The sequence below is a fragment of the Carlito syrichta genome, unplaced genomic scaffold, assembly GCF_000164805.1.
Source record: "Carlito syrichta isolate Samal-C Ts95f unplaced genomic scaffold, Tarsius_syrichta-2.0.1 Scaffold307990, whole genome shotgun sequence".
NCBI classification, from domain to species: Eukaryota; Metazoa; Chordata; class Mammalia; order Primates; family Tarsiidae; genus Carlito; species Carlito syrichta.
This window is the reverse complement of record NW_007252086.1, coordinates 257,078-279,518: the sequence shown is the minus strand read 5'-3', so window position 1 is coordinate 279,518 and position 22,441 is coordinate 257,078. Positions and strand designations below refer to the sequence as shown.

Here is a 22,441-nt window from a genome sequence, read left to right as displayed (position 1 = left end):
GGTCTATGCCCTAATAGGTTTAGAGTCAAGTGATCATCGGGTGAAAAATGCAATATATAGATAACATCAAAAGTTAGTTGGTATGCCTTTTGAACTACTAGATGCTAATATAATCATAATTAGAATAGCTTTTCAGATTAAAAACATCAAAGAGTTAAAAATAAATGCCCTTTATAGGCTTAATAGAAGACTTAACACCTATATTGTGAACTATGTTTAAATGTTAAAATATTTGCAAGGGCCTAGTACAAACATTTTGGGAAAAGGATACTATTAAATAATATTAAATATATACTATTAAATATTAAGATGCAAAATATCATACAAAAGAATACTGAAGTCTGTAAGAAAATACAATTTGCATTAAGGAAAACTTTTTTTCCCCCTTGGGAGGATTTTCTTACTGTGGTATATTGGGGGAAAAAATCTTATATATCATTAACACAGCAAAAGTAAAGTCATGAGCCAGCAAATAACCTAATTGCTGTGAAAATAAGATGACAAGTAGACAATCTCATTTTATGCTGTGGTACACTTTTTGTAAGGGAGGGAATGAGTGATAACCACTGTTTGTGGTGGATGTGTAGGGGCATAGGGGAGTCTTTCTAGTTCAAACGTACTTCTACCTGTGACCCATTAGAAATTCGTGTAGAGCCGGGCTCGGTGGCTCAGCCTGTAATCCCACGCTTTGGGAGGCTGAGGTGAGTGAATTGCCTGAGCCCGCGGGTTTGAGACCCACCTGGGCAACTTGGTGAGACCTCATCTCTACAATAATTCAAAAATCAGCCTGTAATTCCGGCTACTTCGAAGGCTGAGGCAGAAGGATCGCCGGAGACCAGCAGGTCCAGGCTGCAGTGACCGGGAGCGGCCACTGCACTGCAGTCTGGGCTATGGAGTGAGACTCCAACTCAAAAAAAAAAAAAAGAAAAGAAATTCGTGTCGATCGTTAAGAGGAGCATATAAATTTAAATATCCGAGCCAGGCTGGGTGGCTCAGCCTGTAATCCCGCGCCTTTGGGAGGCTGAGGTGAGTGGATTGCCTGAGCCCGTGGGTTCGAGACCCGCCTGGGCAGGCGAGACCTTATCTCTACAGTAAATCAAAAAATTAGCCGGGCGTGGTGGTGCACGCCTGTAGTTCCAGCTACTTGGAAGGCTGGGGAGGAAGGATCACCGGAGCCCAGCAGGTCGAGGCTGCAGTGGCCGGGAGCAGCCACTGCACTCCAGTCTGGGCAACAGAGTGAGACTCCAACTCAAAAAAAAAAACCCAAAACAATAAATATCTCTGTGGATGTTTAACTCATACCTGTCATTCACTTAAATTCCTGAGTACCTACTAAGTATACAATTTTTTATGCTTAGAACAGTGAAGCTGAAAGGTCTTACTTTCCTTATACTAAGTCCAATCAGTCTTCTTCAAAGAGGGACTGTTGGTTAGAAGGAATTATTTGAATCATGGGATAATTTTTGAGAATGCAGACCTAAGTAACATGTACTAATAAAATCAGAGGGCAGCATGATTTTATTGAGATATGAAGAAAGTAGGAATGTATCAAAATAAAATAACTTACTTTGCATTGGTTCAACATACCCTACAAACATAAATATCTTTTGTTTGTTTGGGGGTACAAATTATTTTATTGTTTAAAATTTTATTAACTAAAATATTGTTTCCTTAAACTTATGACATTTTTCTTTATGAATATATATAGAATAACATGTTATATCATAGACACACACACAGTGACAGTGTGTGCAGGTCATTTAATTTAAAAGCAAATCTTTTAAAGTGTGGGCAAATCTGTGCCAGTCATATACATGGCAACCTGTCATATCTTTTGCATCCTTGCTTTGTATCAGTTGTGAATGTTTGTTAGGTAGTAGGGCATTAGTAAGTCATTGTATTTTTGCTTTTACTAGAATATATTTTGCTTTAAAAATGATATTCCAGAGGCCTGAATTTTTAAAAAATTACTGTAAAAAATTCCAAATAAAAGAGGAAAGACTAGTATAAGCCCCATGACCTAGATTTAACAATTAGCAAATTTTGCCACATATGCTTCATCTGCATTCTCCTTTCTCCTCAACTATTTTTAAAGCAGAGCTCAGACTTCATGTCTTTTCACTCCTACATTCCTCAGTATGCATCTCTTTAAAAGAAGACATTTTTCTTTTATAACCACAATACCGCTACCACATCCAAAATAATTAAAAAATAATGACTTATCACCTCATATTATCTCTATATTCAGTTTCCTTGATTTTGACTGAAAAATGTCATTTTACACTTGGATTGTTCATTCAGAATCCAAACAAGACCCATATAGCATTTGGTTGTTAGGATTGTCCTGTAATTAAAATGTCTTTCCTTCCCACCACCTATCTACCTCTCCTTCCTGTTTATGACTTAGTGAAAAAACTGAGTAAACGCCCCTGTAGACTCTCCCTCATTCTGGATTTTTTTGTTGACTTCTCCCTCTACCTCTAGCCTCTAAATTTCCTGTAAATTAATAGCTCAAAAGACTTAATTTGATTCAGGTTCAGCTTTGTTTTTGGTGTTGAGGACCGGAGCAGACAGGAATACTTCACACCCAGGACTATTTTTCCATACTGCATCACATCACGGAGCCTATAATGTCTGCTTGTCACACTCCTATCAATGCTAAAATTGGGCAGTGGTGGCAGCCCATTCTCTCTATTGAGTTTTTTAAGTCAACCTTTCCTCCCATGGATCATTCATTGCTGATTGTTCTCTGAATCACTTCTATCATTAGGGTTTGCAAAATAATGAGTTTTTAAAAGCCACCTCTTCCACATTTATTAATGGAAATTCTTCATAAGAAAAAATCTCTCTCATAAATTTTGACTTTTTAATTTGCCAAAACAATTCATTTTGGAAAGAAACCTGGTGTTTTAAATATGGTCTCTTAAATACCTAGTTTGATATCCAAAGACAACTTGAGATACAAAGATTATATATATAGCACCTTCAGTACCCATTTTATAAGTGATTGTGAGGACTTTTATGGAATAAATATATTTCTTATTTGATTTTAATGAACATTAGGATAACTTTACACAGTCAACATATTTACAGTGTTGGTCTCGTAGGAGTTGGAGACCTTTTCCCACTTTTACTTGGTCAAATATACTACTTTGTGATGAGTTGTGGGTAATGAGTTGAGCTTCAAGGAACAGGATACTTCACTAAGCCAGCAAACTGAACAATATTACCTGGCCAGAATAAGTAGAATAATTGGCAATTAAACTTAAATTGAGGAATGAAACAATCTCCATTTTTATTATTAATTTATTTTCCAATCATCTTACTACATTTTTATTTGACACTGATAATGAACAAAACTTGAAGAAGAAATGAAACAAACCAGAATATTTCATTTTTAGATGACATAATTGATTACCTAGAAAATCCAAGCAATCATCTTTAAAACAATTTATTAAACAATTAAAATTTAATGAAGTAGTATATATACTATATTGTTAGACCAGCTGGAAAACATACTGGAAAAAGAGCCCACTTAGAATTGTAACAAATTGTAAAAAAACAAAGTATAGTACTTAGCAATAAATTTGAGGGAGATGTTGGATCTTTAGGAAAAATATTAATGTACCTTGAATTTAAAACAATTTTAAGATTTAAATGGAGTGAAGCTGTTTCTGTATTGAGAATATTGGCAAGTATTTGACTGAAAGTAATTTATGAATTTTTTTAAACTTTCAAAATTCCTAGTGATTTATTTAAGGGAAGTCTCACACTACTATCAGAAGTTTTTAAAGCAGCAGTGTGTATAGTAGTGATAATGGTGCAGGAAGAGATGTGTAACCTAGATAACCAGAAGAGACCTGTATGTCCCTTGGAAAGTTAAGTAAAAATTATTTTTGAAGCTCTGACTTCATGGTCAACGTAAGTCAGGAGGTATAGCCTTCATCCTATGACTTACACAAATTCCTGAGACTGAATCATGACTTCAGTTTCCCCACTCGAATGCAGCTTTTAATATCTGCCAGTATCAATACAGATGTGCAATAAGCCCCTTTTCTAGTTTTAAAAATTGGGCATTTTGTGTGTTTGGAAATTCTGAGTAGGTGATAGACCAACAAATTCTGTTCTTCGTGTTTAAATAGAACGTGCTGTCCACATCTTTTATTTCCTTCTCTTCACACCTCCCTCAGTTAATAAGTTGCTTTATTAAGAGGAACTCTGAAAAATAAACTTTTCCCATTTTGCAAAATGTGGGTTATTGGAGCATTATGAAGAATTTAAAATTAGTCCTATTTCCATATAACAACTGTGTGAAAAAATATTCTTTTCTAAGACAGAGGCCACTTAAAGGGTATTTGTTCAAAGGTATCAGATAGTTATATAACTGAAAAGCTTACTAGAAAAACAGTTTTCATTCATATCTTACATGACCATAGGAATTAAAAAGAAAAGGTAGCAGAGCGAGAATATCTTTACATTTCATATTTAAAGAATTAATAGAACCCACCAAGAAGATATACTTGAATATTAAAAACATTTGTTAGTCTAAAACATTATAATCAAAAAGATTATCGAAAACTGAGGAAGGCACCTACATCAAAAGTTACAAGAAGATAACTGGAAGTTATATGTTGTTCAGAATATGCAAGTTTAGAAACCAAGATTCTGATATATAATTGAGAAGTGAATATGAAAGATTAATTTATATTACAGTGCTGCAGAGAGAACTAATAAAAGAAGTATACTGGAGCAAATTATTGATAGTCTATTAGTAGTTTCTTTTTTTCTTTTTTTCTTTTTTTTTTAGTTGGAGTTTCACTCTGTTGCCTAGGCTGGAGTGCAGTGACTCACTAACAGCCACCCCAGTGTCGACCTGCTGGACTCCAGTGATGTTTCCACCTCAGGCTTCCAAGTAGCTAGAACTACAGGTGCCTGCTACCACGCCTGGCTAATTTTTGATTTATTGTAGAGACAATGTCTCGCCAGGTTACTCAGGCTGGTCTTGAACCCATGGGCTCAGGCAGTCCACTAACCTCAGCCTCCCAAAGTTCTGGGATTACAAGTTGAGCTACCAAGCCCGGTAGTTTCCAAGGGCACACGTGAATTAAAACTGGAAATTGGATTGAATAAAAAGTGTAAAGGAAAAGCATCATAAGATCCTACATAAGATCGGTGCTTCTTAAAGTATGGTTTGTGAACTGGTATGGGTTTATTAACCAATCTATTACTACTCTCAATTTCTGTACTAGCTAGCTTAGAAACTCTTATGGCAATGTGGTATTTTTGTATCATCCACATTATCATCTATCTCATCTGGTTGAAGGGTAGACCACTCTTGGTAACACAGCTGCCTGAATTATGAGCTGAGTACAGCCATGAGTAGTATCCACTAGCATGGGGCCACAATGGGAAAAAATAGTCCTCTGACACAGATACTATGAGCAACATTGGTCAAGATGAAAGAGAGAGAGTAGATTGCTTAGGGAAGTTTTGTAAGGAACTTAGAGTTGTTAGTATGGCTTAGTATTCACTAAAAGTGAAATTTAAAAATTGAACATTAAATCTCTGAATATGGTAACTTAGACTTCATCCCTCCTGCTGTGGAAATGAGGCAAAGGATCCATTATCCACCAATCTGAATAAGGAGCTTAAAGGTGTTCCTAGCCAGGTCTTCTATTTTGAGAGTTTGTTTCTTCTTTCTACCCTCCTTGGCCTGTGAGATTCAACCAACTAGTGGAATTTTTTCAGTAAAATATCTAACTTGTATTGATCTTTATCCTGTTTAGCTCTTTTTGGCATACTAATGTACTTAGTTCTTTGTACCTATTTTCACCCCTTCTACCAGTTAGTTCATAGGCTTACAAGATGTCAAAAATAGGAAAATTATTTTAAATAAGTGAACTTTTGTATATTCTTTAGCCTAAAGTTTTTTTAAAATCTCTTCTTTTTCACATTTAAGCCTGGTTCTCTTGAGACAAGATATTAAATTGAATTATGTGTTGAATTGTGAAAATCATTTCACAATTATTTGTGAAATGTAAAAAGCTTTTTCTTATAATCAAGGCATAATCCGTCAAAGTATTATTTTAGTGATACAGGATAAGCATAAAACCTGAATCTACTACCTGTTTTTTTATTGTGGTTTTGACTGTACAATAAATAGTATACTATACTTTGAAATGAAATGCACCAAACACACTCAGTTTGATTTAAGGACTAATTCCACAGTTTTGGAATTTTGGGTCAAATGGAATCAGGAACTTTGTAAATAGCTCTTATTTCTTCTGATTCTAGTGGCCTTGCATATTGGATTTTTAAAAGTATACACTTTCAGTTCTTTATCATGCTATTAATCTGATACTCATTTTAGCATTTCTTGTTTTTCTCCTTAATTTATCAAATTTGGAAAGAGTTGGAAAACACTTAAAGGAAATAAGTCTCTGGGTTTTTAATAGTAGTCTATAAGTTAATGGGAAATACATAAGTGAATAATATTTACTATTATTTAAATTCTGCTTTTAAAAAAATAAAGCAAAATGTACATGCTTACTGAAAGAACATAATAAAATTGTACTGATAGAGTGATATTTTCTGGTTTCAACTTAATATTATGGTAATGATTTATTTAGGCAGAATTATTGCTATAGACAACCATTTTATCACTTGGTTTATATTTTTCTATGTTCCAAAAGATGAAAAATAATACTAAAGCATTAAGTAGACCTGTTACTTTTCATCTGCATTAATATTCTTATTCTCATATTTGAAATTTAGAATATTTTTTAAAGTATACTGTGTGACTTCCTGATCTTAAAGTATTCCATTCCTTTCCAGGAATTTGGATTGTAATAATATATTTATAGCATTTTCTCATTAATATTTTAAGATATGACATTAAAAAATTATATTCTTAAGTTACTTTGTTTTGATAAGTTATTTAATATGTGATTAAATGTTTATATTCTTAATATTATTTTAGATAACACATTTTCAAATTCCTCAGAACATTTGTAGGCTTCTAATAGTTTCATTTCATGCAAATTTCAACCTCAAGAATATTGACTAATTGGTTACTATTCTTCCTATTTATCAAATTATTTTTTATGCTTACTGTGTGTCAGACCTATTTAAGTTAATAAACATGTTAAAAAATAAAAACAAAACCAAATTCCTTTCCCTCATGGAGTTTTGCATTCTAGTAGATTTATTTATATATGATTCTGTGGCTCTTAACCCACAGGGCTACTTTTCTACTAGTTGTCAGGAAATAGCATGTTATTATTTGGGGAATATAGGGGAGGATAAAATTTCTGCTGGCTCTGTTTAACACATTGCTTTTCAGTGTGTTTAACTATGTTGTTGTTTTTTACATTGAATTTTAGCTATGATCATTTGTCAACCTAGACTTTTTTCTATATTTTTCTCAACTTCCTAGTGGTAGGGCAGAAGTTGAACTAGTCATTTATGGTATTGGGTCTGAGGAGTAATATTTGAAAATGCAATATTTAGGGGAGATACTTTTTTTTGAAAGAAGAAATTGTGATTTTTAGAATACTTGTGATTTTATTTAATGTCTTTTTTTAGACCCTCATTTTGTAATACGGAATTTTCAGGCTCTCATCTTCTAATATGAAAAAAGCAATTGATTCAAATGGTTTAATCCCAGCATAATCTTTTACTCTTCTTTCCTCCTTCAGGAAAATCTTAAACTTCCACCACAAGAAGATTATAACGAGGCCCCTCCTGCACCAAGAAAGATCTGCAGATCTTTTTCAGTGTTCTTGGAGGTGTGGGGTGTGAGAACTTGATCAGTTTGTGTCAGCCACCTTGTTCTCTAAAGGTAAGCACTGTGTAGTGAGTGCACACTCGTGGGCCCAGGCTCCTAACCTAGGACTGGTTTTGGAATGCTCCATGGAGGATTTGAGACCATTAGACTTTCTCACAGAAGAGTGACTCAAGCAGCCACTTGTGGACAGGACATCACACATCCATCAGGAGGTTGTTTTCATTGTTTAAAAGTGAAGCATGTCTTAGGGATATATGAATGTTTTTGTTTTGTTTTACTTTTTTAAAAAAATCCCAATTATAGTAAAACTTATTTTCCAGTTCAGTCCTCATATAAATCGGTTAATAACTGCTGAGGTTAACCCCTCATCAAGAACTCTTCTTGAATGCTATGAGACTGGCATTCAAGAATTTTGCATTCAAGCATGTAGGCAGTCTGGTGACATGATAGCTTACATTGATAGAACCAGCTTTTTAGTTATCTTTTTGAGGCTGTGTCTTATCTTTACTTTAAGGAAAGTTCTTCAAACCATTTTGTAATTCATATTAAACCTCAGGAAGTATGGAAGCAAGGCCTTCTTAGTCTTTAGAAGATATATGATCATAAAACTTCTAATGTCAGATCCTAATTGAAAAAAAAATCACTTAAAATCAACAATTTCTGTTCTATCTTACAACTTTTTTCTATCTTCAGGAAGTAAAGAATAAATATATTGATTCCAGCAGGAAACTTTCTAAAGGAGAAATAAGTTACTGTCTGTGCTTTACTTCCAAATTCTACATCAGAAAACCTTATTGTTCACTTGTGTAATTTATTGGCACTTCTTGAAATGACCAATCTTAAATTAAAATGTCATTTGGATGTCATTCATTGACTATGGAGAAGTACAGAAGCATGTTGATTTTGAAAATTTCCTTAATATTAGAGGTAGGTCAGTGTTAGGTAAGAATAATTTTGGCTCCCACCATAAGACTAAATTCTTACAAAGCATCTTAGATTGCAATCCCTAGTATATGGTAGTATTGACAATTAAAATAAGACTAAAAGTGCTGATGAATAAATTTAGTTGGTCCATTTTATTTCATTCACTTTTTTTAAAGCTCTTAAAATGATCTTGGAAACTTTAGTTCTACAAGATGTGAACTTTTTATGGACATTGAATTTGGAAGAAATTTTATTTTTGTCTGGCAGCCCTACCTCTGATACATGATAAAATGTGTCTTTTAAAAACCATTGTTTTTCCTATATCTGTATGATAAAATACATTAAAGAGGAAAAAACCTTGTGTGTTTGCTATTAGAATGAGAAAAAAATACAAGCAATTTTCTTTCTGGTATATACATAGTTGAGGTGTTAGAATTAGTCTTGATTATTATAACTGTAGGCAACTTTAAAAGATTTAAATCTTAAAAGTATGTATAATCTATATCTACCTATTATAGGTTATATTAGATAAGAAATACAGATTATTGAGTGTTTTAATATAATCTATATATATGCATGCAATTGTTTTGAATTTTTATTTGTGAGGGCATGTTAGTTATCTTAGCCTTTAGAATAGCATAGAACAGAATGAAAAAAGTGAAGTTAACTCTTGGCCAGTTGAGGAACAAGTTTGAATTAAAACTCCAACCTACTGAAATTGTGAGGTGGGATATAAAGATAACTAAACAGTTTATTCTTTCTTACCCAAACTAAAGGTTTATTATGACAAATCTGTTTAATCTAAAAGTCTCCCTAGCACATACCTTATTAAAAATGATTTTCGCCTTACAATAGTAAATATTTTAGGGGAAAAAAGCTTATTTCACTATTCTAGGACAATTTCAGATCAGTTAGGTAGTATGTATAAATAAAATGGGACCACTGAGATCTTGCCTTCTGTGTCGAGAGTATTAAAAATAAGATCTTGACTCCACAGCTTTTACTAATAACTTATATCATCTCAATTCACAGTAGACAACAAAGTAAATTATTGTTCTATTATTTTGGTAGTATGTAGGAGTGAAAACCCAATATAATGTTCCTGAGGCATTCTTCCACTGAAACTAGGATCTAAAAAAATATTTTATTTTTATATGTGCATACACACACACATACACACACACACACACACACACACACACACACACACACACGTATTTATTCTTTTGAATTATATAAAAATGTTTTGTCAGACTGGGTGTGGTAGCTCACGCCTTTGGGAGGTCAAGGTGGGGAGGATCACTTGAGGCCAGGAGTTTGAGGCTGCAGTGAGTTGTCACCACACCACTGCACTCCAGCCTGAGCAACAGAGGCTCAAAAAAAAAGATTTGTCAAAGATCAGGTTTCTGATTTGTTTTTCACTGAAATTTGTACACACTGGTGCTTTTGTTTTTCGTTTTTGGTTTTTGTTTTTTCCTTAAAGTGTTCATAACCAGTCCATGCTGGTCCCTACTAGAAATTTAGTTTTCTTGCTATGGTCATGAGGTCCTTACCTACTTTACTCACTGAACGAAGGTGAGAGAGTAGCAGTCCTATATCTTTACCAGTGTTCACTTTTTCAGAGATGGAACAAGGAAATTCTAGCCCAGTCCTTTCCTTGGAGGCATTTTAGACCAGCACTGTCTAGTAAAAAATAAATTTGAGCCACAGATGCAAGCTACATACAAGCTAAGTTTTCTAGTAGCCACATTAAGAAGGTAAAAAGGAACAGGCAAAATTAATTTTGTTTATATTTTATTTAGCCCACTATATCTAAAATATTATTTTAGCATGTAATCAGCACAAACATTTATGAGATATTTTACTTTTTTTATACTAAGTATTCATACTAAGTGTGAATTTTATACTCCCAGCACATTTCATATTGGACTTGACATAGTTCAAATGCTCGACAGCCACATGTGACTGGTAGTCCCTGTATTTCACAGTACAGATACAAACAAAGAGTGGAATTTCCATTTTAGCTTAATCCATGCTAGAGTCCATTGGGTAACCCTGTGAGTTCCCCTGACTTAGAGTTTTCAGATTTAGCAGAAGGATAACACTAAACAAAATAGGTTGTTCAGTTTAATTTGAATTTCAGGTAGATAACAAATAATTGTTTAGTGTAATTATGTCCCGTGCTATATTTGATATTTAAATTTAACTTGAGTAGAAGACATCATTGGGCTGCCTAAAATCTTGTAGGACTAGAGGACAGAGAACCTTCCTCTATGGAAGATACTGATAACCCCCAAAAATCAACACATAAACCAGGATCTATTTGTAGCTCTCCCCCCTTTTTTAATTATCTGGGATATTTAAGACAGAAGAGGGGCTTATGTAATAGGGACTTTCATTAAAATATAAGGTTTATTAAATTTTTTCAATTGAATAATTACTTGAATTTATAAAATATATATCATCCAGCAACGCATTACTGATATCACATCTTGTGAAAATCAATTCACCTATGGTAATAATCTAAGCAGTTTTCAGTGTCTTGACCATTTCAAGGTGTTTTCCTACAATTGGTTTCCACTGCAGCTGTCATATAACTCTTAAGTTATCAAACATTTACACAAAATGCTAGGTTGCTGCATGCCAAGATAAGGCTTGTTTTACAGTTCAAATATTTAATTATTTGTAATTGTTTTGCTCTGCTGTTGACTATTGGACTCACACCCAGTCAACAATAAGTCAGTTCTTTTACCAGTATCTTTCATTTCCCCTAAGGGTTTCTTTTATAGTGGAACATCTTTTCATTTTATTCTTTAACATTTTAAATGTATTAATTTTAGTACTATTTTGAAACACATAACAATTTCCTTAGTAATGCAAATCTGCCCTCCTTTAACTGTGCAGAAGAGATCATTCTTGCTCTCCAGGGACAGTAATTATGCCAGCTCTATACTCCCTCTTGGGAAACACTTGCCTTCAAGAGGTGCACGACATTAGGTGACAGGTCTGCATCATTGCCAGCTAGGTAGGTAGATACCAACTGCCAGTGCTGTGTGGCAGTTCAGCAGTTCAGAGCTTAAGCTATGGCGCATTCCAAATCCATGCACATTTAGGAGAATGTACCCAAGAGTGTGGGTATGTTTATAATTACTGCATTTCCTTCAGAGAACAAGAATTACAGGTAAGTTGGGTTTTTTTGTTTGGGTTTTATTTTTTATTTTTTAGTGATCAAATAATTATTTTTAAATAAGACATCTCAGAATCTGAAAGTATTGCCCTTTCCCCAAAACAATCACTTGAAAGACCTCAAGTATGGCTTTTACCATATAGCATTTTCCTTCCTCACTCTAAGAAGGAATTGAAGCTGCTGCTGGTTGTGGGGTTAGGAAAGAGACAACTTATTGTCATTTGAAAACTCTGAACGTCACATTTTCATGTCTAGAAATATCCTAGGTATATGTAAGAATCTCATTTTGCCCAATTTATAATGAATTATTTTGTAAAATTAACATTTACATCTATATGTAGGATGTTGATCATTTCCTAGCTAATGTCTTAAACAGCAGTGAGTAAATTAATGACTTGTATTTGGGTTTTCACTTTTATTCTCAGGAAGGACTTCCTTTTGTTTACAGACTTTAACCACCATTTAAAGCTACAAAACACTTTATATATAATCTAGTCTCCTTTTTACCCAGGGATGCTGGGATGAACTTCAGAGGATCTATGAATCACCTGAAATTACAATCATATTTTGTATGTATGCTTTTTTTGCTAGGGAGAATATCCATAGTTTTCATCATATTCTCAAAGGGTTTTAAGAAAATATTTGGTTAACAACCACTGATTTAGTCTAATGTGATCATTTGACTGATAAAGAAACTGAGGTTCAAAGAATTTAAGTCTGAATGGAGCATGCCTTCATTCATTTGAAATTTAATATTTTTTGTTTATTATGATATTGTGGGGTACAGTTAAGGGTTAGGTATACAAATACGTTTCGTTCAGGCACCCTTGTTGATAAGAGGTGTTTCCCCATCCCCAGACAGATATTTGCTACCGTTAATCCCATCTCCCTCCCCCGCCATAGTTTCCCACTACTGTCAGTCATTTTCTTATAGTATTACATTGGATGTTCAAGGTCCATTATATGAGTGAAAACATGTGATACTTGGATCTTTGTTTCTGTGAGAGGTCACTCAGTATTATAGACTCTAGTTCCATCCAGATTTCTGTGAAATTCATGATTTTGTTCTTTTTTATGGCTGCATAGTATTCCATTGTGCATATGTACCACATTTTTTTTTTTTTTTATTTGGAGTCTCACTCTGTCACCCAGACTTGAGGGCAGTGGCCACTCCCGGCCACCGCAGCCTCGACCTGCTGGGCTCCGGCGATCCTTCCGCCTCAGCCTTCCAAGTAGCCGGAATTACAGGCATGTGTTACCGCGCCCGGCTAATTTTTTGATTTATTGTAGAGATGGGGTCTCGCTGCCCAGGCGGGTCTCAAACCCGCGGGCTCAGGCAATCCGCTCACCTCACACTCCCAAAGGCGCGTGATTACAGGCTGAGCCACCGAGCCCAGCTTGTACCACATTTTTTAATCCAGTCCTCTTTTGATGGGCAGCATGGTTGCTTCCAGGTTCTTGCTATTGTGAACAATGCTGCAATAAACATACGTGTGCAGGTATCTTTTTTATAGAGTGACTTGAGTTCTTCAGGATATATTCCCAGTAGGAGGATTGCCAGGTCATATGGGAGGTTGATATTTAGAGCTTTTAGGAATCGCCACGCTGCTTTCCACAGAGGTTGCACTAGTTTAAACTCCCACCAACAGTGTAGAAGTGTTCCCTTCTCGCCACACCCTCTCCAGCAGCTGTTATTTTTTGAGTTGTTGATAATTGCCATTCTGACTGGAGTTAGGTGGTATCTCAGTGTGGTTTTGATTTGCATCTCTCTGATGATTAGTGAGGTTGAACATTTCTTCATGTGTCTGTTGACTGCTCGGATATCTTTCTTTGTGAAGTGTCTGTTAATATCTTTTGCCCATTTAATAATGGGGTTGTTTGTTTTTTTCTTTTCAGCATGTTTGAGTTCCTTGTAGATCCAAGATGTTAGGGCTTTGTCAGACCTGGAGTTGGCAAATACTTTTTCCCAGTCTGTAGGCTGTCTCCCTGCTCTCTTGATGGTTTACTATAAAGCTACAATCATCAAAACAGCTTGATATTGGTATAGGAACAGGCATATAGATCAGTGGAATAGAATTGAGATTCTAGAAGCAAAACCTCAATTTCTCAACCAACTCATCTTCGACAAAGCCTCCACTACCTACCACTGGGGAGAGGAGAACCTATTCAGTAAATGGTGCTGGGAAAACTGGCTGACCACATGCAGAAGATTGAAACAGGACCCCTGTCTATCCCGATACACAAAAATTAACTCCAAATGAATCAGAGACCTAAATGTAAAACCTCAAACCATAAGAACCTTAGAAAATGAAGGACATACCCTCATGGAAATCGGAACTGGCATCCAATTCCTGAACAAAACCCGAAACCCACAGGCCATAAGAGATAAGATAGACAAGTGGGACCTCATTAAACTGACAAGCTTCTGCAAAGCCAAAGAAATTTAATACTTTAGCAGGGCTCGGTGGCTCAGCCTATAATCCCACGTCTGGGGAGGCTGAGGTGAATGGATTGCCTGAGCCCGCGGGTTGAGATCCGCCTGGGCAACTTGGTGAGACCTCATCTCTACAATAAATCAAAAACTTAGCCGGGTGTGGTAGCGCATGCCTGTAGTTCCAGCTACTTGGAAGGCTGAGGCAGAAGGATCACTGGAGCCCAGCAGGTCGAGGCTGCGGTGCCTGGGAGCGGCCACTGCACTCCAGTCTGGGCAACAGACTGAGACTCCAACTCAAAAAAAAAAAAGAAATTTAATACTTGTAAAAATTAAAGTTTATTTCTTTAAAAAATCATTTCTTTTGAGAAGAAAAAGCTTTTAATTTCAATTAATTAAACTTGAGAATATCATCCTAAATGGGAGTAGCTCATTTGCTAATCGTTTCTTTTGTTCTGCCCTTTAACTGAACTCTACTGGCTATTTCGTAAAAATGGTCCCCCAATAAAGTATGAAATTATGTGAAGATGGGTTAAAAAGAACATGAATTATCTTTTATAATTTATATTCTTTTTTCAAAAAGAGTAACTTAGTCCAAGAATAACTAAACCTTATGAAAATAGATGAATAATGTTAATTTTGTTATTTCCAGAGTATTAAAAAAGTAGTTAATTGCCTTAATAAACAGTATAGTTTATTGGCATTAATGGTACTCTTTCTGGTTCTGAACCCTAGTTAAAAAAATTAGATAGTAGACTATATATACTTCAAGTTGTTTTTCAGTGATTAGTGTATTTTAAGGTCTTTTTTATTATAAGATGCTTTTAATGTTACAGTAGTACTTTAGAAATGATAAGTAAACCAGTTCTGTATTAATTATGAAAACGAATACCTCTTTCTCAAAATAAAGGAAATATTTTTTCTTTTTGTCTTCCTAGTACTAGTCAATAAAGTCTGCCTAATTTAAGATTTAGTGAATTTATGCCATTAGTTGAATGTTAGAACAAAAAAGAAATTTTGGGAATGATGCACAGAAAACAGTTATTTTCTCCAAGGGAAAAAAAGGCAACTTAGGACACGATTTTTTAATTTAAATTATTCAAGATTCTAAATTGTATAGCTCATTATAGAAAATAGTATTGACTTCTAAAACAGATTATAGTTTTATTTTTGTTTTTATTCCTTTGGGCATTTTACTCAAGATGATTATCACTTATACTCTTCTGCCTTTAAAAAAGGTGACCAGATTTTGCTTTTTATCCGGGAACAACATTTTGTGATGCTACTTCATTGAACACTTGTGTTATTCTCTATGAGTAATAAGTTATATTTTTACTTTTTATTCATCAACTTATTTTATGTTTAATTTAGAAGAGTTTGAATTCTCAGAAACAGTTACATATATTTATAAATCGTTTTTTAAAAGGTTGAGGTAGGCAAGTATTAAATATTTTTGACTTTTCATCAAAAGAAACTGAAGTAATTAAGTGACCTACTCAATGCATTATGTCAATAATGGAGCCTTTTTTTATGGCACTAAAAATAATCAACATCTCTATGTAGATAAGGAGTGTAAATTTATGTGTGATTACCTTTATTTCAGAATTTTATTATAGATTATTGTTTAAAATAGAACTTTCAAATAAATTTAAGAAACTTTAAACATGACTTCTTCCTGTGCCTACAAGATATATGCATGGCTTATGTCTTTCTGTGTGTAAGCAATTTAGCACTTCACTCTTATTTTCTTTAAGTTTATGTTTCAAGAACTCTTAGCATTTTCACCATTTACAGTTGAGTGGTTAGATTTGAGTGCGTTGAAACATTGCCACAACTACCTGCCATGTCCTTGTATAGAAAATAAATAAATATATTTAGTTATCAAATAGATAAAGAACTGTGAGACTAGAGTGGTACAAAACACCTTTTTTTTTTCTCACAGAACTTAGAATCTGTTAAAGATAAGTGACAAAGGGAAGACGGGGGACTGCAAACCCAATCTAGGGTCCAAGAACAAAACTACAATGTATTTCAGATTGCAGAAATGAAATTTTAACTGAAACTGAGACATATGAGAAGTTAGTAAAATAAAATTGGAAGGCAGTATAGTGTTCTGAGCAGAGGGCACAGCAGATGTGAAAGCCCTAAAAGAAGAAAGAGAGCAAGACACATCCAGGATAAAAGATGTACAGAGAGAAGGAAAGATGAGACTGATGGCAAAATTCCTTGCAAGTCAGTATTAGAAGTATTAGATATTTGGCCTTTAAGCTTTAGCTTAAGAAGAGTGGGAAGACATTGACCATCAGATTTGTACTTTTTTCTAAAACTTCTCATTAAAACCTACCATCTCGAACAGTGATGATACAACAAGTTCATAGCTCCAGGGATGTTCAGTGAAAGAACACACATATGTGACCATCACCGCGATGAAGAAACAGAATGTTACAAGCATCCTAGAAATTCCCCTTCATTTTTTCTTCCAGTCAGTCCTGTCCCCTACCCAGCAAAGAGACTTCTGGTCTGGCTTCATACTGTGTAGATGACATTGCCTGTGGCTTACTTTACATAAATAGGAGCATACAGTGTGTGTTCATTTGAGTGAAAGATGTTAATACAGCATTATGATGGTGCACTTCATCCAGATTGCTGATGAACAGTATGAGCTCAACGTGAGCATGGTGGTTAATCACTTGCACGGTTGTGTAATGTTCCGTTGTATGCCTGGATCACAGATTTGCATTTTTCCGAGATTGCTGCATCTGTCCTATGAAGTATAGAAATGTCTGAAGTAAGCAAGTTTTCAAATGAGTCTAGGAAAGAGATAATGGGACGTGAGCTACATAGTAACAATAAGGATAAAGAAAAATGGGCATATTAGAGACTTATTCACAAATTGGAATTCAAAAGATGTAGGAATTAACTGAATGAGGAATACAGAGATGCCAAGCATAACTCATGTGTTTCTAACTTGGGCAGAGCTTAATAGTGTGCCCTTCATGAAGTCCAAATACTGGACAGGAAGTGAATTGTTGTTTGTGTTTTAGTGATAGAATAACAAATTCAATTTTTGATATATTTGAGGTGCCTGTGAAAGATGACAAGCATCTGCTTTATCAACTAAATAGCCATTTATTAAGTGAAATAATGAATTACTTTACATTAATTAATAAAATCAGTGTGCGCACAAAGCATTCTACATATGGAAAACTGCAAATCTTGTCTTCTCACTATTCTTCATTTCTAAACCCCATTAGATACTCTTTTCCTAAATGTTTATAGTAGTTTTGTCATATCTTATGCTTTTTCTTTGTATTTATGTAGCATACCTACCCTAAAGTAGTGCTGACTTTATATGCAAGAGTCAAGGCACTTCCTATACATTATATAGTTATGATATGAAGAGCATTGTTGAAATACATTCATACTTAAAAACCTGTGTTTCCGTCATTGTACTTTTAACTTTAATTAGCACAATAACCATACCTTAAAGTGATTTTGTTGATAAGAAATGACTAACTACTTACTTGGCAAGACTTTAATGGACTGAAATAAATATTCATTAAATTTTGGTATGAGAAAGGAAAGAAAGATAAGGATGAGGTATGACCTTAGCACAAGCAGGCAGAGTATCCCAGGGAGAGCACTGAGTGTTGGAGGGCAGGTTGAAAGCCTGATTTGAATGAGATGGGATGCCAAAGGAGTGGGCTAGGAGCTGTGAAGAAGAGACTTTACCACTTTGCAGTGCTGCCTGGACTGGTTATACCCCTGGAAAATTTTATGTGAAGATGAATAATAAAAAAGCACTGAATGAAGCAAATGCCTAAGACATAGTAGAACATTAAATTTACTTTGCAGTTTACATAGATTATGCCAATCAGTTATAAGTCATTGCTTTGTTTAAACCACAAAATATGAACTAAAATCAAGGCAGTTTATTCTCATTCCATCATGTTTATGGGGGTTGGGGGTAAACAAATAAGTAATCATAGTCATGCGCTTCAGTTTCTAGAGTTGTATATAGCTTTGGGTTTTGTTACTTATCTGATATTAACAGTTTTAAAAATTAAATGGTCAATTTTATTTTGTTGAGGGGGGTTTTGCTTTGTATACAACACTGTAAGTATACATTCGAGGTTTTATTCTATCTAATTTTTGGTCTCTTATTCAAGTTTACATTGAGCAACCAAAACAGTATTTTAGAAGTTGTTGAAATTAATTCACTTATTTAATAATTACTTATGAAACAGGTCTCATATTTATAATTATGCTAGAGCCTATGATTATGATAGAAGTACTCCACCTTTTGTTACTAGCACCATAGTTGAGATACTCAGAACACACAAAAGAAGTGATAATACAAATTATTGTATAATTAGCTATTTGAATAGTGTTTTTAAAAAACAATGAATTCAGAGAAAATAAACCATGGGCTGTGATATAGAAAAAGAAGTGATGGCAGTGCTACAGTTTAATCTGGGTCTTGATGTATAGGTAGGATTTGAATACATGTGGCAAGAACACTAACAGAGGTAATACTGTGTGAGAACTGGTGCAGAAAAAATACAGCATATATTGGCACAGCGAGAAACTGGCCAGTCTGCAGTAGAAATCGTAAACTGGTGTGAGGAGAGAGAGGAAAGCATCATTAAGGTTTGACCAAGTTGTAAGAAGTCTTGAATAACTCAAAGATTCTCTAGTCCTAAAAGCATGCATGATTATTGTCATGATTTTTAAAAGATTATCTATAAATATAACTTTACTTGCCACCATATAGTAATGATGTAGATTTTTGTTTTTGTTTGAGTCAGGGTCTCATTTTGTCGCCCAGGCTGGAGTGCAAACATGACTCACCTCAGCCTCAACCTCTTGAACTCAGGCGATCCTTCCACCTCAGCTTCCCAAGTAGCTGGGACTATGGGCACATGCTTCCACGCCTAGCTAATTTTGTGATTTTTTTTGTAGAGACGAGGTCTCACTATGTTGCCCAGGCTGGTTTTGAACTCAAGGGTTCAAGCAGTCCTTCCATCTCAGCATCCCAAAGTGCTGAGATTATAGGCAAGATCCACTGCACCTGACCATAATGTAGGTTTTTACCTTTTTAAAATGTTTGTGAAATTACTGAAAGGATGAAGTGATCATGCTTTTGAGCATCTTTTCTTTGGGTTCATGATTGACTTTAGGGAGTCTGGATCTCTTTGTAGTTAAAGGAAAAGTTAGGATGTGTAATTTTTTCTGGAGGAAGGGTCTGTTACTTTTGTTTGTTTGTTTGTTTTTGGTTTTTTTTGTTGTTGTTGTTTTGAGTTGGAATCTCACTCTGTCGCCCAGACTGGAGTGCAGTGGCTGCTCCTGGCCACCGCAGTCTCGACCTGCTGGGCGCCGGTGATCCTGCTGCCTCAACCTTCCAAGTAGCTGGAACTACAGGCGCGTGCTGCCACGCCCAGCTAATTTTTAAAATTTATTTTAGAGATGAGGTCTCGCCAAGTTGCCCAGGCAGGTCTCAAACCCACAGGCTCAGGCAGTCCACTCACCAAGGCACAGGATTACAGACTGAGCCACCGAGCACGGCTGGGTCTGTTACTTTTTAACAGAGTTTTAAAGGATATAAAAGTTCAGAAGATGTTAATAAAATTGCTCTAGCTCTCCTAACAAAATATTTTGACTCTTACTCCTTTATATTTTTTAATGTAGGTAAATTAAAATACATTAAATATTATAGTACTTTCCCTTTCTCTTACTATTTACTGGTACAGTATTTAAGAGATAATCTTGAAAAATATATCAGTTGAGTTGATTATAAAACCAGAGAGAGTGGCTATTTTATTAATTCCATGGCTTTTAGTAAAAGGAAAACTAAATTGATTTTTTTAGATACAGATGTGTTTCTAGTCTATTTCAAGTATAAATTTCTTCCTACTTTTGGATGAACATAGTATAGTTCTCTTTTCTACAGAATATAAAGCATTTTAAATAAATGTTCAACTTTAATTTTGAAATCTGACTCTTCCTGAATCAGATTTAATTTTTTGTACAGCTGTTGAAAGCTGAAGTTGACCAATTTATAGCTCAAGGGCCAAATTCAGCCCTTGCCTATTTTTGTATGGCCTATGCTCTAAGAATTGTTTTTACATTTTACAATTGTTAAAAAAAAGAAAGGATTTTTAAGGAGGATTAATATTTTTAAAAAGAAGGAGAATGTGCAACAGAGACTGTATGTGACCCTCATAGCCTCAAGTATTTACTAACTGGACCTTGGTTTTTTATGCCAACCCTTGGTTTAAAGTAGTTCTGTTTTTAAGCTGTCCCAGATACATGTGTTACTCTACAAGCAAATACATGTGGATAGATAATATCTTTGAAGTTAAAATTCTAGAAAAGTTGATTACTAAGGTAATCTGTTTCTTTTCTGTATTGGATATTCAGCTGTTTAGCTTTCTAAAGTCTAGAGTTGAAAAAAGGTGGATTTAGTGATCTATTTCAAATAACTTTGTGGCCATAAAAGTAGATTTTGCTCTTCATGAATGTATTATGCAATGCAGTGATCACAGTCAGATCAAGTGAAAGGTATTAGAATATAATTTTTGCTTGAGGAGAGACCACTTTCCTAAATCAAGTAAGGCAAAAGAAAACATACATTTAACTGATCATGTGTTTGACAGGGCAGTTGATAAAAAGTATATTATTCATTGGTGTACCCAACATTTGTGCTTATTTTTTAGATTTCTTAAATATATGTTGGCTTAAATATATGCATTATTATTAATGTATGAGATAATATGTTCTAACTTCTGGATAAATACTGAATTACTTTTTTTTTTTTTTTTTTGAATTGGAGTCTCACTCTGTCGCCCAGACTGGAGTGCAGTGGCCGCTCCCAGCCACCGCAGCCTCGACCTGCTGGGCTCCGGCGATCCTTCCGCCTCAGCCTTCCGAGTAGCCGGAATTACAGGCGCGCGCTACCACGCCCAGCTGATTTTTTTTTATTTACTGTAGAGATGAGGTCTCGCTGCCCAGGTGGGTCTCGAACCCACGGGCTCAGGCAATTCACCCCCCTAGCCTCCCAAAGGCGCGGGATTACAGGCTGAGCCACCAAGCCCGGCTTTGAATTACTTTTTATTAAGGATTATTATATGTTATAATCAGTGAGTCTCAAAAACTTCAGTATTTCAGCCCTCTCTCTGTGTATCATTATTTGTCCTTCACTACTGAATCTTTTCATCAACATAAAAATAATGCTATTTTTCCACATTTAAAAAAAAAAATCTTACTTCCATTTCTCCCTGTAGTTACTACCCTATGTCTTTCTCTCATCTACAGCTGATCTCTTTGAAATTTATAGTTGTCTGCACTGTCTGAATTCAGTTTCCATCACCCCTGCAACTTCATCATAGCCACTCTTGTTAATGACTCCCATGCTGCCCAGTTAAATGGTCACTTCTCAGACTTCCTCTGACTTGACCTGGCAGCAAGCATATAATACTTTCTTGTTTGGCTTTTAGATGCTGTACTATGTATGCTTTCCTGGTTTTTCTTCTGGCTGCTACTTTTTCAATATCTTGCTGATTCCTTCTTGCCTTCCCCACTTCTAAATTGGGAGTGTTCCACCATTTGGAATTCACATTCACACTCCCTTGGTGATCCCATTTAGTACCATGGCTTTAGTCAGTCATACATTTGCTGATGAGCAGAAATCCTTAGTCATCTTAGAATGTAATATAGTAAACGGAATTCCTTATCTCCTCTCCCACCCACGAAAACCTTCTCCTGTAGTTTTTCCCATCTAAGGAACAGCAGCTGCAGTCTTTTGAAGAGCATTGGTGTCACCCTTGATGCCTATCCTTCTTTCATTCTACATATGAAAATTCTTCACAACTCTGTTACAGAAAATTCTCCTTTCTCTATCCTTAAAATATATGTAAGATCCAGTCACTGTTCAACATCTCTCCTACTACAATTCTGATCCAAGTTACCTTGATTTCTTGCCTTTATTATTGCAAAAACCTCTTATAATTGGTCTTCCTATTTCTGCCCTTGGCTTACTTTAGTGTATTCTTAATATAGCAGGTAAAGTAATTATATTAAAATGTAAGCCATATTTTTGTCACTCCTTGGATGA

The 22,441-nt window shown here is 35.0% G+C and overlaps 1 protein-coding gene across 5 annotated transcripts in view; it reads left to right on the top strand.

The window, feature by feature from the left end:
- The window catches only part of ZEB1 (zinc finger E-box binding homeobox 1), a 172,083-nt gene that overhangs the window by 20,779 nt on the left and 128,863 nt on the right, over nt 1–22,441 (top strand). For 3 of the 5 annotated variants that reach the window (XM_021715876.1, XM_021715875.1, XM_008064742.2), the window contains exon 2: nt 7,698–7,840. The gene's annotated coding sequence lies outside the window, so the exon portion shown is untranslated. Of the gene's footprint in view, nt 1–7,688; nt 7,841–22,441 lie in introns of those variants that run through there. The other 2 variants (XM_021715879.1, XM_021715880.1) reach the window with 1 other exon arrangement.